Source organism: Lycorma delicatula, chromosome 7, assembly GCF_047948215.1.
Source record: "Lycorma delicatula isolate Av1 chromosome 7, ASM4794821v1, whole genome shotgun sequence".
Lineage (NCBI taxonomy): Eukaryota > Metazoa > Arthropoda > Insecta > Hemiptera > Fulgoridae > Lycorma > Lycorma delicatula.
Window position 1 is genome coordinate 95,241,637 of NC_134461.1, and position 24,727 is coordinate 95,266,363.

A 24,727-nucleotide genomic window follows, 5' to 3' on the forward strand; every position below is an offset into this window, starting at 1 on the left:
AACTACCGTTTAGATAATAGGCTTTCCGTAGCTAACCGCAGACAAGAACACTACACCAAAACGGAATTCTCAAGTAATGCATTCTTCGTTCTTACGCTCGCACAATCACTTCGAATGCTCTACAATTTTTGCAGTTATCGCAAACTGCACCAGTATTTATCGCAGACTGTCTTCGCATTTATAGCACATTGATCCGATATTCGCTGATCCTCAGCAGAATTTGTACCTCCGGGTCTAAGACTTGACCTGTAGTAATAGCAGCCGATCTATCATTTTGTTGGTTTAAGCGTAATAGTTTCTAATATTTAAACATATTACGCTATTCTAAACATTTTTTATATCTCGAGAACGGGTGGATGTAGGCGGATGAAACTAGTCGATTCAAAAAGTTGGAAAGTACCCTTTCGGTTTAGCCTTTCAAAATTGCGTTAGAATTGGGCTAGGATGCACCGTTTTCGAGGTACGCCCTTTTTTAAAATTTGACAGAATCTTTTTTAATGTAATGAATAATTTACTCGTATACTGGATCAATCTTCTTTAATGTATTTGAATAAGTTAAACGGGTTCTGGATCAATGTATTGAAATCGATTATTGACAGAGTCGTGTGTTGCTTTGCTTTTTGTAGTAGATAGACGCTTGCGTGGTGAGAATTTAACTGAATAGTGGCGGTGAAAAGAGACCTTACATACTGGATCAATCTTCTTTAATGTATCTGAATAAGTTACATACATACTGGATCAGTTTATTGAAATCGATTATTGAAGAAAACATCCAGCTTTCGCTGATAGTAATGATGTCCGATTTAAAAAAATAATTTAAAAGTGATTAAATCTATTAATCGAGTGGTAAAAAACACATTTTCATTTTATTTCAGCACCAATTTAAAAAAAATGTAGTGAAAAGAGCGTAACTCGAGAATGGGTGGACTTGGGCGGGTGAAACTACCGGCAATCGATTCTAAAAATTGGAAAGTATCTTTTCGGTTAAGCCTTTCAAAATCGCGTTAAAAATGGGCTAGGACGCACCGTTACGTCCTTTTTTAAAATTAAAAAAAAATTGGATTTAAATTGGCGGGTTATCTGTCTACCAATCAGCGCGCGTGCAAAAGATGGTGAGGTTTGAGCACAGGGGGCGGTGCCATAAAGTGGTGGGGGGAGAATCGACCAATCAGTGCCCGTGAAAAAGATGTTTACATACGGCTGTAAAGTGGTGGGGGGCAATTACAGCCGAATGTAAACAAAATATACTTCTTAGGACATCCTTTCTTACTTCTTTTTTTCCATTTTCCTGAAGTTCTTGATGTCGAACTCCAGGGTGTTAAAGGCCTTGGAGATGGATTCTTCTGATCCTCCGCAGTAAATTCCGGAGGATCTCTTGCTGCTGGCATCAGATGATACCGGCTCCGATGGTGCGAACAGCAGTGCATCAAAGTCGAGACTCGATACACTACCCGCTAAAGTTTGTGGGGAAGTTTCGTCTTCTCATTTAAAGGCCTCCGAGCTTTCGAACTTTCCATTGCCGGTTGTTTAAATTCCTCTTTCTGTAGTAACTTTACATCGAGCTTCTCAGTTCCCTTTGTAGGGGTTTTCTTTATTTCAACTTTTACCGTCGGTACATTTCGTTCAGATTTCTTCAGCTGTTGAGCTTCTGTATTCCACCTTTTGATTAGTCGAAGGCTCATTTTTAGGTTGTGTTACAATTCTTGATTTAGAGATATCTTGTTTCTTTTGCGTTTAGGACTACTTTCTCTATATGGTCAATTTTTCAATAATGATAGGTTCGACCATACCAGCCAGAGTTAGTGCCAGTTGCTTGATTACATCTTCTGGTTTAAGGGGAAGTGTAGGAGCTTTAGCAACCTGTACATAGGATGCAGTCCTTGGTGTTCTGCCGAGTACAGTTTTTCTAGCTTCATAGTAGCTGACGTTTTGTACTGTCTTGATCTCTGAACAGCTACTTCTTGCTTATATATTGGGGATTTCCTGATCTTGCCGAATGGTGCCATGACAATTGACGCAAACAGGTGGATCCAAGCACGGGTCATCAGAGTGTAACGGCTCGCCACACTCACAGATGCTTCTTAGTACATCTTACTGCTATATGTCCGAATCTCTGACATCCAAAGCGCTGCAATGAATACGGGATTATTAATGTGAAAGATTGTAGAGTGGTGGGTTTGGGCTATTGTAGATGGTTAGAGTTAGACATTAATAGGCAGACTCTGTCTATGAGTCTGCAGCGCAGTAACTCTCTTAAGGGAACGTAAAAAAAGTCGACCACGGAACGGTAGTCGTATATTATTCTCCAATAATTTGTTAATTAACCTACGCAGTTTCATTTGATGAGACAAATATTCATCTAAAATACTTAAGCTGTATAAAAAATAATGTTTAATTTTTAATCTAACTTGAATTTACGCTTGTGCGAAAGTTATAAAATAAATTCTATTAATTCATTCTATTAAATATCTTAATTTTTTTCTTTTATCCTAGCACAACTGGGTGTTATTCAATAATATTCCAATTTTCGGCGCCATTTTTCGAATAATGACTATATCAGTTAGGAATTATTATTATTTTAATAAAAAAACAGATAAGTTGATTAAGAGGATATGTATTGTAATTAAAAGTAACCTTATTAAGTTGAGGGATGAAGTGATATACGAAATTAAATTTTTTAAATAACCGTTTCGAATAGGAAAATGTACGGCAATTCATCCGCGGCTTAATTAATAGTTGATTTTTATTATTAAATACATTTTAATAATTTAATTACACAGGCGAAACGTGCCTTCAGTCTGAAATATAATTTGTTTGCATGAAAAATTAATTTAAACGTCAGGAAAAGATTTTTGAAAGTATTTGTTTGGAGCGTAGCTTTATATGGAAGTGAAATTTGGACGATCGGAGTACCCGAGAAGAAAAGGTGAAAGCTTCTGAAATATGGTGCTATAGGAGAATGTTAAAAATCAGATGGGTGGATAAATTGACAAATGAAGAGGTGTTGCGGTAAATTGATGAAGAGAGAAGCATTTGGAAAAATATAGTTAAAAGAAGAGACAGACTTATAGGCCACATATAAAGGCATTCTGGAATAGTCGCTTTAAAATTGGAGGGACATGTAAAGGGAAAAATTGTGCAGGCAGGCAACGTTTGGAATATGTAAAACAAATTGTTAAGGATGTTAAATTGTTAGGGATGTAGGGGGTGTACTGAAATGAAACGACTAGCACTAGATAAGGAATCAGGGAGAACTGCATCAAACCAGTCAAATGACAAGACAAAAAAAATACATTTTCTTACTGAACTTATTAAAACTAATCTACAGTTTTTTGTTTAATTTTTAAAAAAATAGTAATTATTCACTGCAATATATATTACCTGGAAAATTTACAGTTATTTAATGTTTAAGCTGGAAGTAATGAAAATAATTATGAATTTTTTTTATTTAGTCTAATATTTGTCGTGTATTATTATTTTGATATGATTGTTCACAACAGTTTCACTTACGTATAAAGATTTTGTGTAATACTTCTACCAGTATCCAGCGTATCAGATTTGTCTATGGTGGTATCTCATTTTCTTTTCTTTCCTTTATAATAAAATATTTTTATTTATTTTCTATTGACATTTGGCAAACAGTTGCAATTTTATGCTAATTTTTTTTTTAAAGGTTATATTTAGATAATCCTGTATAAATGATATTAATTCATAGTGTTGTAAGATATGATAATGTTAATTCTTCAAAATTTTAATATTGTAAGCTATAAATATTAACATAATACTGGTTATATAAACGTCATATATAATATTGTGTTAAGGTTAAATTTTTACATTCTAAATACCAGATAATACCAGATAAATAAATACCAGATAACTATGTAACATAAATGATGAAAAATAAATTAATATTATTGTAAAAATAAGTGAAAAACTTAATTTTAAAATGGTAGTGTGTCGAAAAAGTTCAAATTGGTTGTCTTGGAAAAAAATTATTACGCAATTAATATAACACGTCTATTTCTTTATGCGTTTGTGCGGGTAATTCAAGTGAAATTAAAAAGTAGTTAAGAGTAAGGATATTTTTCTTTAGTTTTACGTCATTTTTTTACTTCATTGTACGAAGTAAAGGAAGTATTGTGATCGCGAAAAATTTCGGTTTTCAGATTTCAACGGAAATATCCATTTTGAACATCTCTGAATCCATTTTGACTACTTTCGACGTGACGTTTGTACGTATATATATATATATATATCTTGCATAACTCAAAAACGATCAGCCGATGTAGAAATTTTGGATTTAGGACTGCTGTAACATCTAGTTGTGTCCAGAAACTTTGGATTTTGGACTTAACTACAGTAATAAGCTCTCATTGAGAGCTTTTCAACGATGTATCCTTGTGGTACTTTTTTTTTATTAAGTGGTACTTTTTCATTGGTTCCAGAGTTATAGCTAAATAAAATTTTAATTAATGAAATATTTGAATCTTACAAGGGGAAGGCAGATCAGTACGAATCCGACTTCATTTCCTTTTTTTTAATTTAAATATATTGATTTATTAATAATTATTAACTTCTCATTGTAAAAAAAATATTACAATAAATATAGATTCAATAACAATAAAAAAAAGAAAAAATATCATAAATTATTAATGAAATAAAATTTTATGTACTTTTCATTTTAAAAAAAAATCTCTTTCGGCACCCGGAAGGCGGAGGTAGATTTCACCACTGCTAAGTACGGGATAAAAAAGATTTCTACCTTAAAGTTAAGAAAAACTTCAAATTTTCTCAATACGACAATGATTGCATGTGAAAAAATGTTTCACATGTTTAGCACACGACAAGCCCCATCATCTTACAATTCCAGCAACATTTTGGTCATCCCTTGCCGTAAGGGTTGGTCATATCAAAAATTGTTTCAAACAAAAGTTTTAGGTAATGTTTCGACGACTAACGACCACTTTAAACCGATTCGATGCTGTGCCTATTAAGGAAGGTATGATTTTTGTTGTCTTCAAAATCCCATTTTTTCACTCCCTGGGCCAATGGTTGGTGGTATCAAAATACTTTAGATAAGTTTTAGGCCCTTATCCAAAGAATAGTAGGAACTTTAAACAAGTTCTATATTTTACTTAATAAGAAAGTGAAAGCAATATTTGTTCTTTCGAAAAACTCCCCATTTTCACCCCCATGGTTTGATTTTGGCCGTTAACTCAACCGAGATTTTGAGACGAGTTATTTTTAAGAAACAATTCGATAGTGATTGGCGCAAAATTGCGGCAGTTATAGTGTCCGCAAGAATGTATAAATGTATGTATAAACGTTTGAGCTGACAGTGGTTTTTGGATCCGGGGGATGTGAAACGCTAAGATATGTCGAAATTTTCCGGTTCTCCAAACATGGTACCCATTATAATAGGTAGCTTTCTTATGAAATCTACCTAAAAATATGTATATGTAATTTAATATGCGTACATGGATGTCTTGTGGTATCCACATCAAATTTGTTTTGGAAAATATTGTCTGTAATGAAATTAAATTTTTTAGGGTTAATAGAACAATAATTGGATATACAATAAGACCTTCCTTAGTTTTGTACTACTGTTATGAAGCGAGTTGTTAAGTTTCAAACAAATCGGCAAAAATCACTGTTTGTAATACGGTATGCATAGATTATTTTAACGGTTTCTTTTTAACTGAGGCATCATTGAATGATGGTACTGTAAATAAAATCGCAATCAGCCTCTCAGTAGTAAAAATCAGTCAGTTTTATATCAGGTTCTAAGGTTCAAATCCTAGTAAAGGCAGTTACTTTTATACGGATTTGATTACTATATCGTGGATACCGGTGTTCTTTGGTGGTTGGGTTTCAATTAATCACACATCTCAGGAATAGTCAACCTAAGACTGTACAAGACTATATTTCATTTACATTCATACATATCATACCTCGGTTCTGGAGGCTAAACAGATAAAAGAGAGAGAGAGAGAGAGTTATATATTAGTAGTATTGGTTATATAATGCATGTAAAAGCAATTGCACAATACGGATATAGAACCTTTTACATTTATGAAATTTTTTTTGTGTTATTGTAATAGTAAATAGTACAAAACTATATGTGGCGTACAAGTAAAAAAAATATTTATGTAAAAATACAAAGAAAAATAAAATCTGGATAATTATCTGAAAAGATTCAAAATTGTGTTTAGCTTGTTAGGAAAAAACTATTTACTTTACTTCCTTTAAAAAAAAAAAAAGTTTAAAAAAGGATCCTGGTTGACGAAGGTAAGAGGAAATTTAAAAAACGCACTAAATAAATAACTGTCGATTATAAATATGGATCATTTACGTGAAAGCTACTTCGATATGTCGTGAAGCTTTCAGTCGAATCATCATTTATGTTAAAACATTTACTGCTAAACATAATAGAAAATAAAATACGTATAAATATTTAGAGAATAAATAAGAAAAATATAGTTAACAATAATAGTTAATTTTTCGAACTCTATAAATAGGTGTTTACGTATGTATAAAGCCGGAAACTAAAGCGTAGGGTTTCTTTGTTATTTCTTATAGAACGACCCTTGTCGTAAATCTGCTCAATCTCTACTTCACTCTACTATCCTCCATTGATTTTAATTTTGTTTATCAGATAATTTATTACTTAAAATTCCATTTCTAAAAAATTCTTGGTAGCATAAATTATGTTTAAAGAGAAAATAATGTAACTTCTGTCATCAGTTACTTGCTAAATTAAATTTTAATCTCATTACCATCGCTGCGGACTGGAAACAATTTGTTTTCTGTAAAACAGGATTATGATATTACTGGCGATCTGTTAGTTAACTAGTACTGAAAATTTATTAAACTATTTCATTTTATTTTCTTACAGCGTTTTTAATTACTTAATGTTATAAAATGAAGAATAATTGTTATCATTTAAAAAAAAAATAAAAATTACCTGAATCTAAAAAAATATCTGTTAATGGTAGATTTTATATTCTAATGGCCTTTAGAAACGTTGTTTTATATATTTTATAGATCGACCTAGTTGTTATCAACATATTTTTAATTTATCTTAAAATATCAAGGTATTGTAAAAAATTTGTTTTTTCTGCAATTAATTGTGAATAAAGATTCTTTCTCTTTTCGTCTTTCCTTACCGACAAAACAAAATCATTTACATTTTTGTCTAATAAATTATTATAGGTGCTTAATGTTAACAATGAAATTTAAACGCATCTTTTATAATACTGGGTAAGAAATTGAAAACCAAACCTAGCCGACTTACAGTTATTTGAGTTCACTTTTAACGCTGCTACGGTCGGTGCAACGTCTGACGCCATATTGATTGAGTATGCTACTATTCTCGCCTATATAAATGTTCATGATTCACTTCAATAAGTTTTTTCTCTGCAGTTGTGTTTTTCTAAGATAATAGAATGGGTTGTTACAATAGAAGCTTATATGCGTTCTGGATCCTTTCTGGGAACGCGTCATATATTCGCGGAAAAGTATCCCAGCAAATAGTAACATACACAACTCGACTAAAAAGAAAATCGTACAACTGGGTCGGTTTCAAACGCAAAACGAAATAGCAACCTTCTGGTCTCCTTCTAGGAGCAAAAGTAGATATTTAAACAAGAATTTCTTCCGTTCCGAAAATATCTAAACGTAGATTATCATAACATTGGTGTAAAATATACATCTTGTCATAAGATTCTTCATGATTTAATTTCATATCGTGTTGTTGTGCAATAATAAAAGAGAACCGTCAAACCGAAATGTTTTAATTACGGCGATCGGCTTCTCGAAAAATAGTTGATGGACAGTTAGATCCGATGGTGTATTTCGGGTCATACAAGGTACGGTTTCATTTATCATGATATGTTAATTCGCACATCAGTTATCGGATGACTGAAAATCCTCACCGAATGTTTAAGCGTTTACTTCACGTTGAGAAAATCAGTGATTGTTAGCTGTTTCTGGTAATTCAGTGGGGCCAATATTTTTTTGACTGGACGTTAAATGTCGTTAAATTGAAAGAATATAACACTCATTTAACTGATTGTGAAAAAGAGTATTTCTTCTTTCATCACAACAGAGGAACGTGACACAAATCAAACGATTAACTAGCATGCGTTAATGCGACTTTTACAGAAGAACGAACTGTCAGCAAAAGATGGTGGTCTTCACATTCCACAAATTTGTCTAGTTGCGAGTTTTTACTCTGGAACTATTTGAAAGATAGAGTTTATGAATGAAACCTCCACTCTATCGATGAACTGAAGGCAAACATTCAACAAGAAATCAACGGTGTTGACAACTTATTGCGCCAGGTGACTCTCAATATTATCATTTGAACACAATGGATTATCACTGCGCAGGACACTAATTTCTTATATCCTTTATAATAATATGGTAAATATAATATAAACTTTGCTAACGTAAGTACAGAATTTAATTTGATTTACGTTTTCATTTCTTTTATAAAATGTTACATGTTGCGTCTTCTATATTTAGTCTGTACTGATTCGATTTTAAGTTGCTCACTTGGTGTAATGTAAATGAAATAAGATGTTAGTGGAGGTTTGTATGTTCACGAACTAAAAATTAGGGTGTGAATTTATACTTTAAATCGACTTCATAAGTCCTAAGCTTACTTGAAAAGCTGTTTTATTTTTCAGTGAACAGTTTTATGCACCTTCTTTGCATTGGAAAATTTCTTTAGAATTGAAATCAGTAGTAATAATACGTTTTTGAAAAATGTTCATGATATTATTTCGATTTAACGATATGCTAAAAAAATATCGAAAATGTTGAAAGATCTTTAAAAATATTTTCCGACAGAATTTTCATATCTTTTTACTGAACATTTCTTGACAGCTGAGCCCCTACGATCATATCTTTTAACATTGCTGTTGTCCAAGCTTTGAATTATTATTAAAAAATAATTTGCCTTTTTAATAATCTGCAATGACGCCTATTTATTAGTTATAGTGGAAGTAATTCGTCTCTACGGCATTTATAGTACTTAAAAAACTATTTGATAAGGTAGGATGTTTAAATTTTAAGAAAACTGATTGAAATAAAAAGAGATCATATAACGTACAAGAATCAAATAGCTGTAGTAACATTCCAGAATAAAAAAAAATATAAGTTTAAAAAATAGTTTTGCTATTTTTAATATAGCTAAACTAGGAATAAGTCTGAAGTAACGACTTATGGATTGAATTCATTACTAAAATAGAAACGAATTAGAAAATTATTAAAGATAACAGTGAAATATGACAGAAGAAATAATTTAGGAGTTAAACGTTGAGGATAGGAAAACTAAAAATTGTAGAATTTTGTAATTGAGGTACTAAAATAAATTACATGTCTGAAAAGTATCACCTCTAATTTTTATGGTTATTATGAAGAGAATTGTAAAACTTCTGTTCATCTTCATTGATGCAACTCGTCTAGAATGTATTGTTTGATTACAATTGTACTATGTGTGCAGTGAGTAGATGGGAATGGTGTATTGCAGACTGTCGTGAACGAGAACACTGTTTTGTTGCTTTTAACAATGAAGGACTAATAAACACAATCGCAATGCAATGGTAGCGCACAGCTTACATCGAGGTACAAACTTATATATTGTGGTTACAGTACTTTGTGGTGTAGTAGTAGCAGTCGGTCGGCCGTCGCCGCCTAAATCGTTAAAAGATGTGCTGTCGGCGCCTAATGATTTTATGTGCTTTGATCGAAGACTAGAACCGGCTCACGTTAGCTCGAGTCTTACCGGGAGAGACCTTCGCCGGCATTATTCCCTCTACCGTCTTCATGATCTCGCTCGTGTACTCGCATACCTGAGTCTGAAATGGATTACGTAAAGAGATTTATTGAAAGACCGTATACGTTTATGAGGTTACTGAATAGAGATGTATTATAAATTTCTATGAAACTTAGCGGGTGGTCTATGTACCTTCTAGGATTTAAAGTTTATTTATTGAGTTATTCGATATTTCCCCGGGTGAAAATTCTTATCTGGGATTTATAACTTTCCGTCAAAATTTTTAATGATATTTTTTACGAAAGTTGTTTTAATTGTTATTTATTTTAACTCTTAATCCCAACAAAACTTTTGTTAAAATGCATCCGAAGCGAGTAAATAATAAAATACTATTCTTCGAGGACTCCTTACTTAAAAAACTCTGATGTGGACACCTTGACTTACTTGCACGCGTATTAAATTAATATACACGTTTTTTAAAATGAAGAGTACATAAAATTTTATTTCATTAATAACTTCTGATATTTTTTTATTTTTATTGTTATTGAATTATTATTTATTGCAGAAATTTTTTTTCAATCAGACGTTAATAATTATTGATAAATCAATATATTTCAATTAAAAAAAGTTAAAAAAAGGGAGATGAAATCTGATTCAAACCGATGTGCCTTCTCTTATAAGATCCAAATATTTCATTAATTAAAATTTCATTTGGTTATAACTCTGGAACCAATAAAAATAAGTACCACTTATGATACATCGTTGAAAAGCTCTCAATGAGGGCTTATTATTATAGTTAAAAAAAAGTCCAAACTCCTGATTTATTTTTTGATTTTAAGCTTTTTTGGACACTACTGGTTCAGTCATTTGCAGTCAAAAGGGGAAGTGCACAACTAGATGTTACAACAGTCCTAAATTCAAAATGTTAGCATACTACCGCTAATCGTTTTTGAGTTATGGGAAATACATACGAACGTACTTACATACATATTTACGTACAGACGTCATGCCGAAACTACTCAAAGCGGATTAAGGAATATTAACTTCGTAAAGGAAGTAAAGATAGTACTGAAAAATATGAAACCTGTTTAAAATTTTGTTTACTTTGTTGTTGTATAATTTATTACTAAAATCCATTCTTGTCAAGTAAATAAAATATGAAACACAATTTTGTCAAACGAAAGGGGAAGGTTTGTTTGAAATCTTTACAGATTTTTCCTAGGTACATCGTTTGATGTGTTTTAGATATTTATACATACATATTACTTCCTTGATAGTAAAGGAAGTTTTGTGATTACGAAAATTTCGGTGTTCAGATTTCAATGGAAACATGCAGTTTGACCATACGCTGGTCATTACTCAAAAACGATTAGCAGTAGGATGTTGAAATTTTGGATTTAGGACTGTTGTAACATCTAGCTTGTACACTTTCCCTTTTGATTGCAATCGACTGAACAAAAAAGTGTCCAAAAAAGCCCAAAATCCAAAAACTTTGGATTTTGGAATTTTTCTTAACTGCAGTAATAAGCCCTCATTGAGAGCTTTTCAACGATATATCGTAAGTGGTACTTATTTTCATTGGTTCTACAGTTATAGCCAAATAAATATTTAATTAATGAAATATTTGGATCTTATGAGGGGAAGACACATCGGTTCAAATCCGACTTCAACACCTTTTTTTTAATTGAAATATATTGATTTATTAATAATTATTAACCTCTGATTGAAAAATATTTACAATAAGTAATAAATAATTCAATAATAACAAAAATTATGAATTTGAATATTTGATTCCTGGACAAATTTACCGTGCAGCAGACGATAAAAATAGACATAGTCAAAAAAGCTTCTCCTAGAGGCAAGACTGGAGTTGCCCAACTGAAGACGGTTCTTTCCATTGCAAGTGTCTGTTGCGAAATGTAACTTTCTCTTGATCTATGAAAAAACCTTTCTTGGATACCTTCCACCAAATTAGAGGTATATTCTCTTTCAAGGTTCCAAATAATTGTGGAATATTCGAGATGATATCTCACTATCGATTTATAAAGAAGAATACAAGTTCAAATATCTACGAATCTCCTCGCCTCCTACTGCAATAAACCAAGGTTAATGCTTAACTTTTGATACTAAATGTTTTTACATATCTAACCATCGACAACTTAGTGTCAAAGAGAAATCCAAGAACTTTAAGCTCATTAACTCGTTCAATTGGGACATCATTTACTCTGTAATTGAAGAACGATTTAAATGTTTTCAGGAAAGTATTTTAGTTTTTTCACGTATAATGGCATTAAGTTATTTTTTGACCAAGAATTTATACCATCTATATTCATCTGAAGAAGATCAAAACTATTATTAGAAATGACGCCATATATTTTTAGATCATTAGCATACAACGAATGATTGCATTCGATGACATTATAAATATCGTTTATAAATGATAAAAACAATAAGAGGCCAAGGTTAGATCCTTGGTGAACCCCAGAAGACATTTTAAAGGTTAGGACATTGTTCTGCACTACATACCAAAAAGGTTCTTCTCTGAAGATAGGATTTAATCCATCTAACATAATCTTCACTAAAACCGAAGTTAGGCAATTTATGAATCAAAAAATGGTGAGAGACCTTATCAAAGGCCTTTTGTAGGTCAGAATAAACTACCGCTTGCATCCGTTGTTAAACAGCAGGAACAGTTGTTGATAGAAATTGCGCCAACTTGGTAGAAGTCCCAACTTCTTCCTTCTTTCTTCGGAAAGAATATCTTTCCGAAAATCATGTTGTGTAGGGGAAATTAATTTTTCAACATGTTTGTAAATGTTGGTAAATATTATTCTCTCGAAGACTTTTGATGAAGTTGGAAGAACGGAGTAGAACTGTAGTTCTGTAAGAAGGGAATGTAACCAACTTTAGGAATAGGAGTAACACTTCCAGGTGGTAAGGAAAGAACCACTTGCAAAACTCCAGGAATAAATTGATGAGAGGATAGGAGCTATAAGCTATCTTTCAAACTATCTAGCTATCTTTTCAATCTATCTTCCAAAGAAGATATAAGCTAACTTTCAAACCATTCACTATAAAGGCCGGAATACCATCGATGCCAACAGCTGACGCCAGCTTGTTTTTCTAATTTTTTAATTTGTTGTTCAACTTCTTTCCAGTTTTTATATAATAATGCCATATCATCAACGAAAGCTAAACAGTTAATCTTTAGTCCTTTAGTTCCCAGTTTTATTCCACTATTTTTGTCTAAATTATTATTCCGTTTTTTAACTGCCTTTTTAAGAGCATAGTTAAAAAGTCGTGGAGAAAGTTCATCTCCTTGTCTTACGCCGGTTTCGATGGGAAAGGATCAGATAATTCTCCCAGAAATTTTATTTTAGTGTATATATTAGTTTTAAAATTATTAATATAATAAAATTACTCTTTTCACTGACTCCTAAAAAGGAGAAAGTTCTTGTCAGTTTTTTTAATTTTTTTATTATGTTATGTTTATTAGTCATCATTAAATAAATCAATTTCGATGGCTTTTTATTTTGTAGCGGAAGTTTTCCTCTAGTTGAAGATTTTTTTTTAATGAAAAGCCACATTATCTATATAGACTGTTTGAAGATATCTTACATTATTGCTTAATGTTTGGCTTTTATAGTGTAATAATATATATATGATGTCATTCTGATGAAGTATTCTGAACGAAAATAAAAAAAATTGAAAAACTTAGTATTATGTATTTTTCAAGAATATGTTTTATCAAAATGAAAAAAATTAAATAAAAAAAAAAATTCTCTCATTCCAGGAAGCCTTAATCCATGTTCGGTAACAATATCCTTACTTTATTTCTTTGCGTTACTTTTTTTATTTTTATCTTTAAACAGGTTTATCGCTTTTGTTTCTTTTTCAAGCCGGTTTTTTTCCATATGGATAGCACTTTTTTTTAAATTTATTCGTATTTGATAAAAATATAAACATTTTTATTCGACTTTTATAAAAATTAAAATTTAGTTTTCTGAAAACTAAAATTGTTTGTACTTTTTAAATTACGTACTTAAATTTCGATTTTTATATAAAAGTCTTTTATGAACAATTTTATATACAAATTTTATATAAAATTTTTGACTTCTCTCCAAATTAAAAAAAATTTTGATAGCGACTTTAAAATGCAGAAATTTAAAATATTGGAAAATAATTTTTTTTTAAATTTTTAATGCGGTTTACTTTTGATTTCGGATTTAAATTTATTTGTTTGATATTATACTTCATTAGCGTGTAAATTATTCTTTGCAGTTCAGTTCGTTGATTACACCATTTCATCCACACGATAAAAAAACTTGTTTTTGATAAAAATCTATATTTCCTCCGTATTTGAAAATCACTTCTTAAAAACAACAGGCAGCTTTGAAGTTGCGGGCACAGCAAGTAATTGAATCTGAATGTACGTATTCAATGTTCCCTGTCAGAATTCGGATATTCGGAATATTGAATGGAAAGAAATATTAAATAATGTTTGGATATTTATTAATAATGTTAAGTTTACTCTTTCCATAGCGTTATCTTTTTACTTAATAAGTTGGTGTATTATATTGCTGTAACGTCGTGTACTGTAGAGGTGTACTTGAAAAAACGTGTTTTTTGTAACCAAGTAAGGTTATTTAGATTACCGTCTGAACTACGTTACCTACATGCGCGGACGCACAGACACATATACATAGACATATATCAAACATGCACCTGCATACATTCACTCTTTTAAGTAGTTGTTATATTAAAATTAATTTGTAAAGGATAAGTAATTATTCGTATGTTGTGAAATATAACATAAAACTTCTTTGAAATAATTGTCCTTCATACAGGACGAATTTTATCACTCTGATTAGATATCTAATTCAGGGAAAATATTAAAGTAGGAATAATAAACTCTGAATCCAATTCAAAACATCCATGAAATTTGTTGATACTACCTATGTATATATGACTTGGAGCCTGGAAGCATCCAGAACCAGTATCTTGGAATTAATGAAAATATTCAAAGTATTGTTTTTTCTGTCGTTAACGTTATTTTATTTATTGATTTTATATTCCCAGAGAATTTTACTTTTTCGGAATATATAGCTAGAATAACTGTATTAAAGGGGAAATACGGTGATCATGTCGAATTTTTTATTTTTATCAACTTTCACGAGAAAGATTTGAAAAAGAACAAATCTCGTTTAGTATTTCTACAGTTCTACAGGGAATTACAGTTCACAATATCATAGAAATTTATTTCCGTATTGATTTCAGATATAATGATTTATTTTTTTATATTTTAACCGACTTCAAAAAAAAGTAGGAATTTTTTTAAATTCGACCATTTGCTTGTATTTTATTTCTTAATAAAGCCGTACTCAAGATTAAATGCATAGATTTCAGTAAATCTTTTTATTTTCCTGGCAAATGTAGCTAGAATAATTATATTAAAGGGGAAAGTATGATGATCATGTCAAAAATAGGGTATTGGTATTTTTTTACACGATTGCCTATAAAGGAATATAATATATATAGGTGTACGTATATATGTTCGCGGTCTGAAAATAAAGTAATGAGAATGGGTCAGAAACACGTTTTATTTACATTCCAATTATACATGAACTCTTATCACCTTCGAAATAGTTCCCTTGGGAAGCCACACAACGCTTCAAACGGGTTTTCCACTCTTCATAGCAGTGTTGGAACTCAGAAACCGGAATATCCTTCAGATGGTCGGTTACATTTTTTCATGTTTTCTACTGTTCCAAAATGGTGTCCTTTGAGGTGCTTTTGTAAAGTGGGAACAGGAAAAAGTCGCAGGGACTAGTCAGGTGAATAATAAGATGGTTGAGGAACTACAGGATTGTTTTTCTTTGCCAAAAACTCATTAATTGAGAGTGCAGTGTGACAAGGTGCATTATCATGATACAGTATCCAGTTGTCTTTGACGGCTGGTCTCATACAGGCAACTCTTTTCCGGAGTCTTTCAGGAATTTTTCAGTAAACATATTGATTTCAGTCTGTCCTGTAGGCAAAATATCCTTATGGACCATGCCATTACTATCGAAGAAACAAATTAGCATGGTTTTGATTTGCTCATTTTTGCTTTTTTGGGACGTGGTGAGTTTGAAGTGTGCCACTTCTTACTCTGGCGTTTTGTTTCTAGGTCGTACTCAAATATCCAAAATTCATCACCAGTAATAACAGTTTTTAGAAAATCAGGGTCAGTTTCAATTCACCCTAGAAGCTCGCAGCACACCTCCACCCTGTTGTTTTTCTGTTCAACAGTGAGGGTTTTCGGGACCAATTTTGCACAAACGTTTTTCATGTCCAATTTGTTTGTCAAATTTTGATGAACTGCGGTACGGTTCAAATTAAATTTTTTCTGCAATCATTCTGACAGTTAATCATCGGTCGTACTGTATCAAGTCTCTAATTCACTCATCATTATCGTCACTTTTTGACGTTAGTGATCTTCCAAAGCGTGGATCGTCCGCAACTGATTCCCGGTCATCTAAAAATGCTTTAAACCACCTAAAAGCTTGGACTCGTGATAGAGCGTCTCTCCATACACCCTTTTCAATTTTGAAAAAGTTTCAGTAGCATTCTCACCGAGTTTAACACAAAACTTGATGGCATAACGTTGTTCATAATTAGTATCACTTATTTTTGTAACCCACAACAAAAACTCGTTTCACGAAAAGTTTGTTTACGTCCAGGTCGCAACAATAGACTAAAAATATTAATACCTAATATAAATCATCTGTTAATATAACCGTATGTTTACTAGTAACTTTACAGTGTTGCCACTTTGGCTGCCAAAAAAAACTAGTCTCATTACTTTATTTACAGATCTCGTATGTTTGTTCCACCGTAGTAGCTCAACGGCTAAACCGATTTAGATGTATGACCCAGTGTTGGAATCCTTTCGTTACCGGAAGGTGTCATAGGCTATATAAATATGTATATTTATTTACATATATGCAGGTGATTTAAAAGAAAGGAAAATAATCTGTAAATTGATTCTAGAGCTTGAAATTAGGAAAAACTTTCATACAAACATATGTCCTAAACGCTTTTTTATCAAGGTAACGGCTAGCAAAATATTTCGCGCGGATTTCACCCTCGGTGAAATTTCAGTATTGTAGCAGTAAACTTGATGGTTTCTTGTGTTTTTTCACATGAAAAATTGAATAAAACAGTTCCCAGAACTGTATTTCCCGTAGTTTTCATGATATCCAACGTAAAACAGAATAATTCGGTAAGGAAAAACATTTTATTAGGTTTGAAGTATAATCACTGTGTTAAATGATTGATAAATGCGTAGATTTTATCATCAAAACGTGTAGAAAATTTTATTCTGAGAAAATTGATTTAATAAAATGTATGAAAAAAACAATTTTTATTAATAATAAACTTAACAAAAAAAATATTATGTTTTCGTAAAAAGTAAAAAGAGCTGGTTTTAGTACAGTAAATTTAGCTCTTTGAAAAATTAAAATTTTTTCAATTTGCTTTTAAAAAATACTAAATTCGATAGAAGTCGGATGACAAGTTTTTTTTAAAGCTATTCAGACGTTTTGGTAAAACCTTTTGTTCAGGGAAAAATATTTTTGATATTTATATCAATTGAATGATTACAACAAGAATAATGGAAGTGCAGACGAGTTCATCGACCTCCAAATATTTTACCTTAGAGCTGTCCATTTCATTTCATTCAGCTACATCTCTACCGTCTGCTGTTGAATTATTTTTGTTATTACATTTTATTTGTCTTTTTAGATCGCAAAGTCTTGTTGTTTGAAACATTTATTATACTTTTCCTTATGGCATCATAATTTTTTCTATGGTTATTAGTCGTTCAACTGGTTTCTTACAGTTCTTTATTTTCTCTGTTTTGTTCTAATCTTTAATTTCAAAATATTAATTATATTTCAGAATAACAATTGCTTACTTTATATATTTCGAATATTAGTATGTTTTTATTGTTTTATTTCCCTCCATTATTAAATTAAATCAATATTGTTGCTCTTTTATATGTGGAGGAAGTGGGTTGATTAAAACTGTGATTTTCGGGAAGTGAACAGTTTTTTCATTTATAATTCACTAAGAAGTTGATTTTTTCTTTTTAGAGAAAATTTTATTATTTGTGTTCGTTATTTTTTTATTTAAATACAGTTTCAATGTACAGTAAATCTTCTGTAATCTGGAAAACTCAATTAATTTGTAAATAATTTAAAAACTTTAAAAAATTGTTTCACCGTATCTGAAATGAGTATTTTTATTTAACAATGGTTTTTTGTTACGAGAAGAGAAATTTTGTTACACTGATTTTTTAAAAATCGTTACGATGTACAAAATTGGTGATAGTATATAAATGACGTAATCAAAGTTATGAAAGTTCCTAAACGTGAACATGATGTAAATATGTTTTTGTGGTATAGTAAGAGTATTTATGATTTTTTGTTCAGGGTAGTTAAAAATATAATTTCCAATACGTTATAAGAAAAAAATTATTTTTTTTATATTTTAAATTTTATATATATTTAAAACAATTTGTTGAAGACTTATCAATGTTGAGAATTTTTTAATACTTTAATTTTTTTTAGGATTAAAGCGATTTAAATATTATCCATTCATAGTAGCCCTTTTATAATAAGGTTTCCATTTTCATGATTTTTTTTTTAAATTACTTATTTTTATTTATTTCTAAAAGCAAATGTTTTCGTTTTTTATTTTCAAATTAAACTTATTCGAATTTCTAAAAGCAAATGTTTTCATTTTTGATTTACAAATTAAACTTATTCGAAACTTTGAAAAATATTTTCTATTTAAATTATCTATGGTTGAATAATATAGCACAAAACTCTCCCTACCAACCGGAAAATTTCAGGTTCACGAAACTCGATCATGCTTGCCATTTAAGTTCTGTATCTTATTGATATGTCTTTACAAGTTTTGGTTACAGGTTAAATCGTCTAAAAAAAAGTGTTGAAAACGTTTTAATTCACTTTTAGATTGTATGTAATTGTGCTTATTGCCCTCCTTACTGATTTCCGTTATTAATATAATTTTATCTGTGAATTTGTTATGTTAGACCAATTTGGGAAATTAATGTGAATTGTAATTGCTGCGTAGCTAACTTTTTTTTGTCAGATTTTGTAATTCCATCATCAGTGATTATGTACAGAGATGAACGTACTGTAAGGAATTTCTTTTATTTTGTAAAAACCTCTTAATGTTCCTTTTCTATTGGATTTTTGGTTATAATTATAGCGTTTTTACTGACTTTCGAAGAAAAGTACGGTATTATTTTCAGGCGCACGGTGGGATTGGAGAGTGAAATTGAATCTTCTTTATGTTTTGAGGTATCAGGAAAACAAAAATACCGTTCACTTAAAATGTAAATATATAGGCCTATGTATAAAATTTGTGGCTCGAAAATCTCCAAAATTATTAGATCAATTTCATTGAAATTTGGGTTTGTTGCAGTATTCTATCTGAAGTCGTGAAAATTTGATGAATGTTGGTTGAGTCGTTCTTGAATTACACTCAGTTTAAGGAAATTCAGCTGACAACATAACTTCAAATTATGTATTTTTCATACGCGCTTATGTTGAGTGAGTTGGAACGTAATGCTTGTGTGGTAGGGTTTACTCGTTAATCGAACGTACGTAGAGCGCTGTACTCTGAAAATCAGTGCGTTTGTGACTGCGAAATAGTTTGGGCGTCGGAAATGAAAAGTCGGTCTTCTTGCACAGAATTGCGCAAGAGTTTCTATTTTGTTTACATTTTAAAATAATTAATCTGAAATACAACTGAACCATTCTCATAAATATAGAAAGGAAATTTTTGGTTGTCCAGTGTACGTATTTGCCGTTTTATATTATTTCGTGCTAAAGATTTTTCAGCAGTGCAATTTCCTTTTTTTCAATATTCTGAATACTTTACAGCATCTTCCCCTTTTGTAATATGTCCTATATATTTTGGGGTTTATCAACCATTCTTCACCAGTACCAAAACGTTATTCAAAATTAAGATGTCAAAACATAAGCCAGATGGTTATATTTATATCGTTTTCGGTTGTATACTGTAGAAGACAGACAACTTCTTACTTACTGAAAATTAATGTATTTAATCATATAGCGCACAAGAACAATCAGTTTATGTAATATAAAAAATTATAGTCAGTAAAAATTACAAGGAAAGAGAAAAACATTAGAATATGTGAAGCAGAAAAAAAAATATTTGTATAAGTTTTGAGGTTAAAGAATTAGCACAACAGACATTAATGTACAATAACGGTCAACTAGCTGAAAATCAAATTTTAAAAATTTTTTGCCATCATAAAAAACGTTAACTACATCAAACTCACTTGAGCAGTTTATTTTGACCTAAAAAACATATGTACTAAAATATAATAATCGGATTCAGTATGAAGAATGGTAATCTTTAATTAAAATATATTGACTTTTACGTTGCAGAGACTGAATTCAAGAAACTGGATTCTGTCTTCGGAAAAGCTAAAGGCAAAATTGAATTCGACAAAAAGTGGGCATTTTTTAAATGATATGTACTGATAATAATTACAATGTTTAGTATGTAGGGTAAATTAAAAGAAGACTGAACATAGGATAAAAAGTATTTGGCTCATTATAAATAAAATAACAACAGCAAAACAATTTGTCGCAGCTCAGTATTGATCAGAATCTAGTCGTAAAATAAATTTATTACAAAATAAAGTTTTAAAAATGCCCTTATAAACGGGAATGATTTAGATGAAAAACTTATTTTATTAGTAATAATAAAGGAACTTTGTTGTTAAATAATGATGTAAACCGTTGTTTAATATAATAACCTTCTAAAATTAAAAAAATTATTCTATTTTTTTTATGGAAGTTTTTCTATTATAAAAACATTAAAAACTAATCTTACTGAAATTTTGTTTAAAAAATATTCTACTTCTGTTGAACGTTCTTTTTCCTTCTTGAAATAAACTTTTATTTCATTATACACTTTTATACAAGGAGAATGGAACAAGGACATGTTGGGCAGTCTGAGTGGAAGTTTAAGTACTAATGATAAAATGGTAAAGTAAAAATATTATGAAAAAATTACATGGGTTATGGGTTTTTTCTTTTCTCGATTTTTCATGACCCAGGAACCCCAAAAACAAAAAAAACAAAAATACGGGGGTGGTAATGTTCGTACGTACGTATGTACGTGTGTTGGCATGTTTGAAGTTAATAACTTTTAATTGAATAAGCCAACTTTGATGAAATTTTGTACAGACTCTTGTATAAGGGGCAAATTAATGAAATATTTTGGGGTCAGTATCTCCAGGGGGATAAATAGTTTTTTGGAAACAATTTACTCAAAATTTTTTAACTATAACCCCACTTTATATTAAGATCAGTACATGCGTACATACATATCTTTCCATTTAAAAAAAAAGACTATCCCAAAATCGAAAAAACTATCATTTTATTTGTTGCATATTTTGTGTTATTTTTTTTTTATGTCTTTCTTGGTATAGTAGTAGTAGTAGTAGTGCAAGTGACCCAAAAAATCTTTTGGAGGACAAAGTTTAAAAATATACATTTTTTGAATTTTTCAAAGTTTTATTTGGTTTATTTAAACTTTTAATATTAGTAAAATTTTAAATAATGCACTTTTAATAATAATATTACAATAATTTCATCATAATTCACCCCTCTCCAACCAAAAAGAATCACAGTAAAGGTAGAAATAGAAAAAAAATCTCTTGGAAAGTGATTTTGGAGGAGGAGCTGAAAAAATACAGATTTCTTGATTTTTTTTGGTTTATTACATATAATGATAATGTTATTAAAAAACTTATCATAAATTACTCCCTACTCCAAAAACAAATCTTAGGTAACTTTTTCATCTATCATTATTTTTCACTATTATAAGACTAAATAACCAGTGCCAGGAGAGTATTACAACTGTGGTGTAAACTTTTTTTTTTTTAATAAATATTTCATAATTTTGTAATCTTTACTTTTTCTATTATGAATTCATTATTATTTTATAAAAAAAAAACTATTTTACATTTATACTTGCTTGTCTAATTTCTGTGTCGAATGAAATGATTGTTTAATGATAGAAATGAGAATCTGGTTAAACATTTTTTGTCTAAAACAGACAACTGTTTTTAATATTTTACCCTAATAGAAGGATTTTTGTTGGTCGTTACGATAATAAATTGGACCACCATTTATTTATTTTATCATTATTTTTTAATTTTGATGTAAAATATATCAAATGGAAATTCATAAAGTGTTATTTATATTAATAATTTCTTCTCTTATAGTAACTTGAAATCAATTTGAGATAAAAAAAAAACTATGGCAGTTGTGTTGCTCTTGGTTAAAAATCAATGTTAGTCTTGTTTTATTTCAGTTATTTTTTTAAATTTTATTTACCTTCACAGTTTTGATCTTCAAATTTTATATCAAAAAACTGATGAAAAAGTGAAATATCTTTTGGTAATTGCTATTTAAACTTTACTCCTGATTTACTCCCTTCTGAAATGCTATTCTTTTAAAATAACTGCTGCAAAGATGAAAGTGCTGTTAACGACCACGTTGTAATGTGCCCTTTGTAACTGGTATATTCTCGACAGCTGCTCAGAAGACAAGGCGGTGGAAAGTAATTTTCATGGTAAATTTAATTTACATCGCCTGTCCTGACAGAGAAATATTTAATCACATTTTCATTTTAAATTATCTGTGCATATGTAATAATGGTTATTTTTAATTAATGAACTCTTTTTTTGTTTGTTAAACTTATAAATTAAAAAAAGTAGTCAGACAGGTGTTTTTTTTTTTACTATTTCTTTTGTGCGTTTTTGTTTTTTACTTATTAATATACAGCTCGAACAGTATAGTTTATTCATATTAATGTTAAATTTTTAGAATTTTGCATGACTAGTAAACCAATGCTTATTATACGTTATCACTGGTATTTTAATTATCTTCACATACTTTTTTATAGTTTAATTTTTTTGCCGTTAAACATTCCTTGTTTTCTGACTATCCTTGTTTCTTCTTTAAACATATGAAGTCCATTCCATTGATACTCTGGACCATATGTTTTGTAATCAACCTACATGTCCGACTCAACACCAATACTTTACGCAGTATTTTTACTCTAGTATTCCTGATATTTAATTAGGATTAAGTACATGCAGTAGTTTCAGTTGCTATTTTACCTTCTTTTCTGTTCCTCCAGAACCACTGTAAGGTATTACTTCAGAAGATGAATGAAGATGACATGTATGAATGTAAATGAAATGTAGTCTTGTACAGACTCAGGTTGACCATTCCTGAGATGTGTGATTAATTGAAACCGAACCACCAAAGAACACCGGTGTCCATGATCTAGCATTCAAATCTGTATCTGTATAAAACCTTTACTAGGATTTGAATCTTAGAACTCTTGAATTCGAAATTTGATCATTTGCAATGACGAGTTCAATACTAGACCAACCCAGTGGGTTTTGCTACTTTATCTTCTAAATTTTCTATTTCTTTCCCTATCCTTTTTATCATCAGTATATTTCTCTTAATGGGTCTCTAATATACTTTTTAATTTGTTAGCCTATAGGTTGCCATAAAATAATGTAGGGTAGAATGAATGAGATTCATAAACTTGCTTTAAAAGATTTGGCTGAGTTAAGCAAGGTGGGATAGAAAATATTAAAAGAAGTCTTTGTCAAACAATACGATACCACAGGTTAATGATAATAGTATATCCGTAACATATCAATCAGCAATCACTGTAATGATTATGGATGATCTGACACGAGTTACAAGTCATTTTTAAGAATAACACCTCATACCAGGTTAGAAGGTTTACTGACAACTTTAACTGCCATTCGATCCCACCTTGCGTAAGTAACAGGCCATATGAAAAAAATTGTAATTGTTTTCAACTGGGTCACTTTATGTTTTCAGCAATATTAACTTAGTATTTTTCAAAGTTATTTTTATTATTTTGAGGTAGTAATATAATCAATTTTTATGGCCATAGTTACAAGGAGTTCCTAACTGGGTTCACATGGCCTTCCAATGCTGCATATTTTGTCTTACTGCATTAATTACGTATAATAGGAATATAAAATTTCATATAGAATATATTGATAATAGTATGTTTTTGGTTAATTAAACTTAATTTTATGGTTCCTTACTTAAAACTGTTTATAATTTACTAGTTGCTATGAGGTTCTTCTTGCTCATTGGTTGCTACAGGATTGATTTTTATTTGTATTTACTTTGATTTTTGCTGGATGAAATAATAACTGCTCAATTTTTACAAGTAAATAAATTATTTGCATAAAATTACAGAAAGCTTTATTGACTAATAATTATTTAAAGAAAAAAATGTTATTTAAAAATGTAACTTTTTATATAAAATTAAAAAAATACTACTGTACATCAAAAATATATAAAAAAATTAAGATATGTAAAAGATATAAAGTGTATTGAGATATGCTATTTAGTAACAGATACTACAAACTAATAAATAAAACCAAAAGAAAAATGTCTATTTTTTAATTTATTTTCCATAAAAAGCTATTCTGAAATAGAAGATTGAATGCACTTTGAGTGAGCTCTTGGAATATCACTAAGCATACTTCTTCCAACTTTAGTGAAACATTGTAGCATACAACACTTTTTAATACTTTTTGTTTGATGATGACAAGTACAAGTAATTATTTATTATATTATTAATAAGATGAATATTTATTTTTAGTTTTTTCACTGGTAAATAAAAGGGGAGAAGTTTTTGAATTTGATTTGTCTATTTTTTCATTATATATCATCACATGGGGCAAAAGTCACTACCCATTGAAAACAATATCATGTTAGTGACAGTTTTCATTGATTTTAAATCCACTTTTTGTTTTTATATATAATT

The 24,727-nt window shown here is 30.2% G+C and overlaps 1 protein-coding gene across 1 annotated transcript in view; it reads left to right on the plus strand.

Annotated features, from left to right (window-relative positions):
* The window catches only part of Sulf1 (Extracellular sulfatase Sulf1), a 140,572-nt gene that overhangs the window by 61,383 nt on the left and 54,462 nt on the right, over positions 1–24,727 (plus strand). The window lies entirely within an intron of this gene.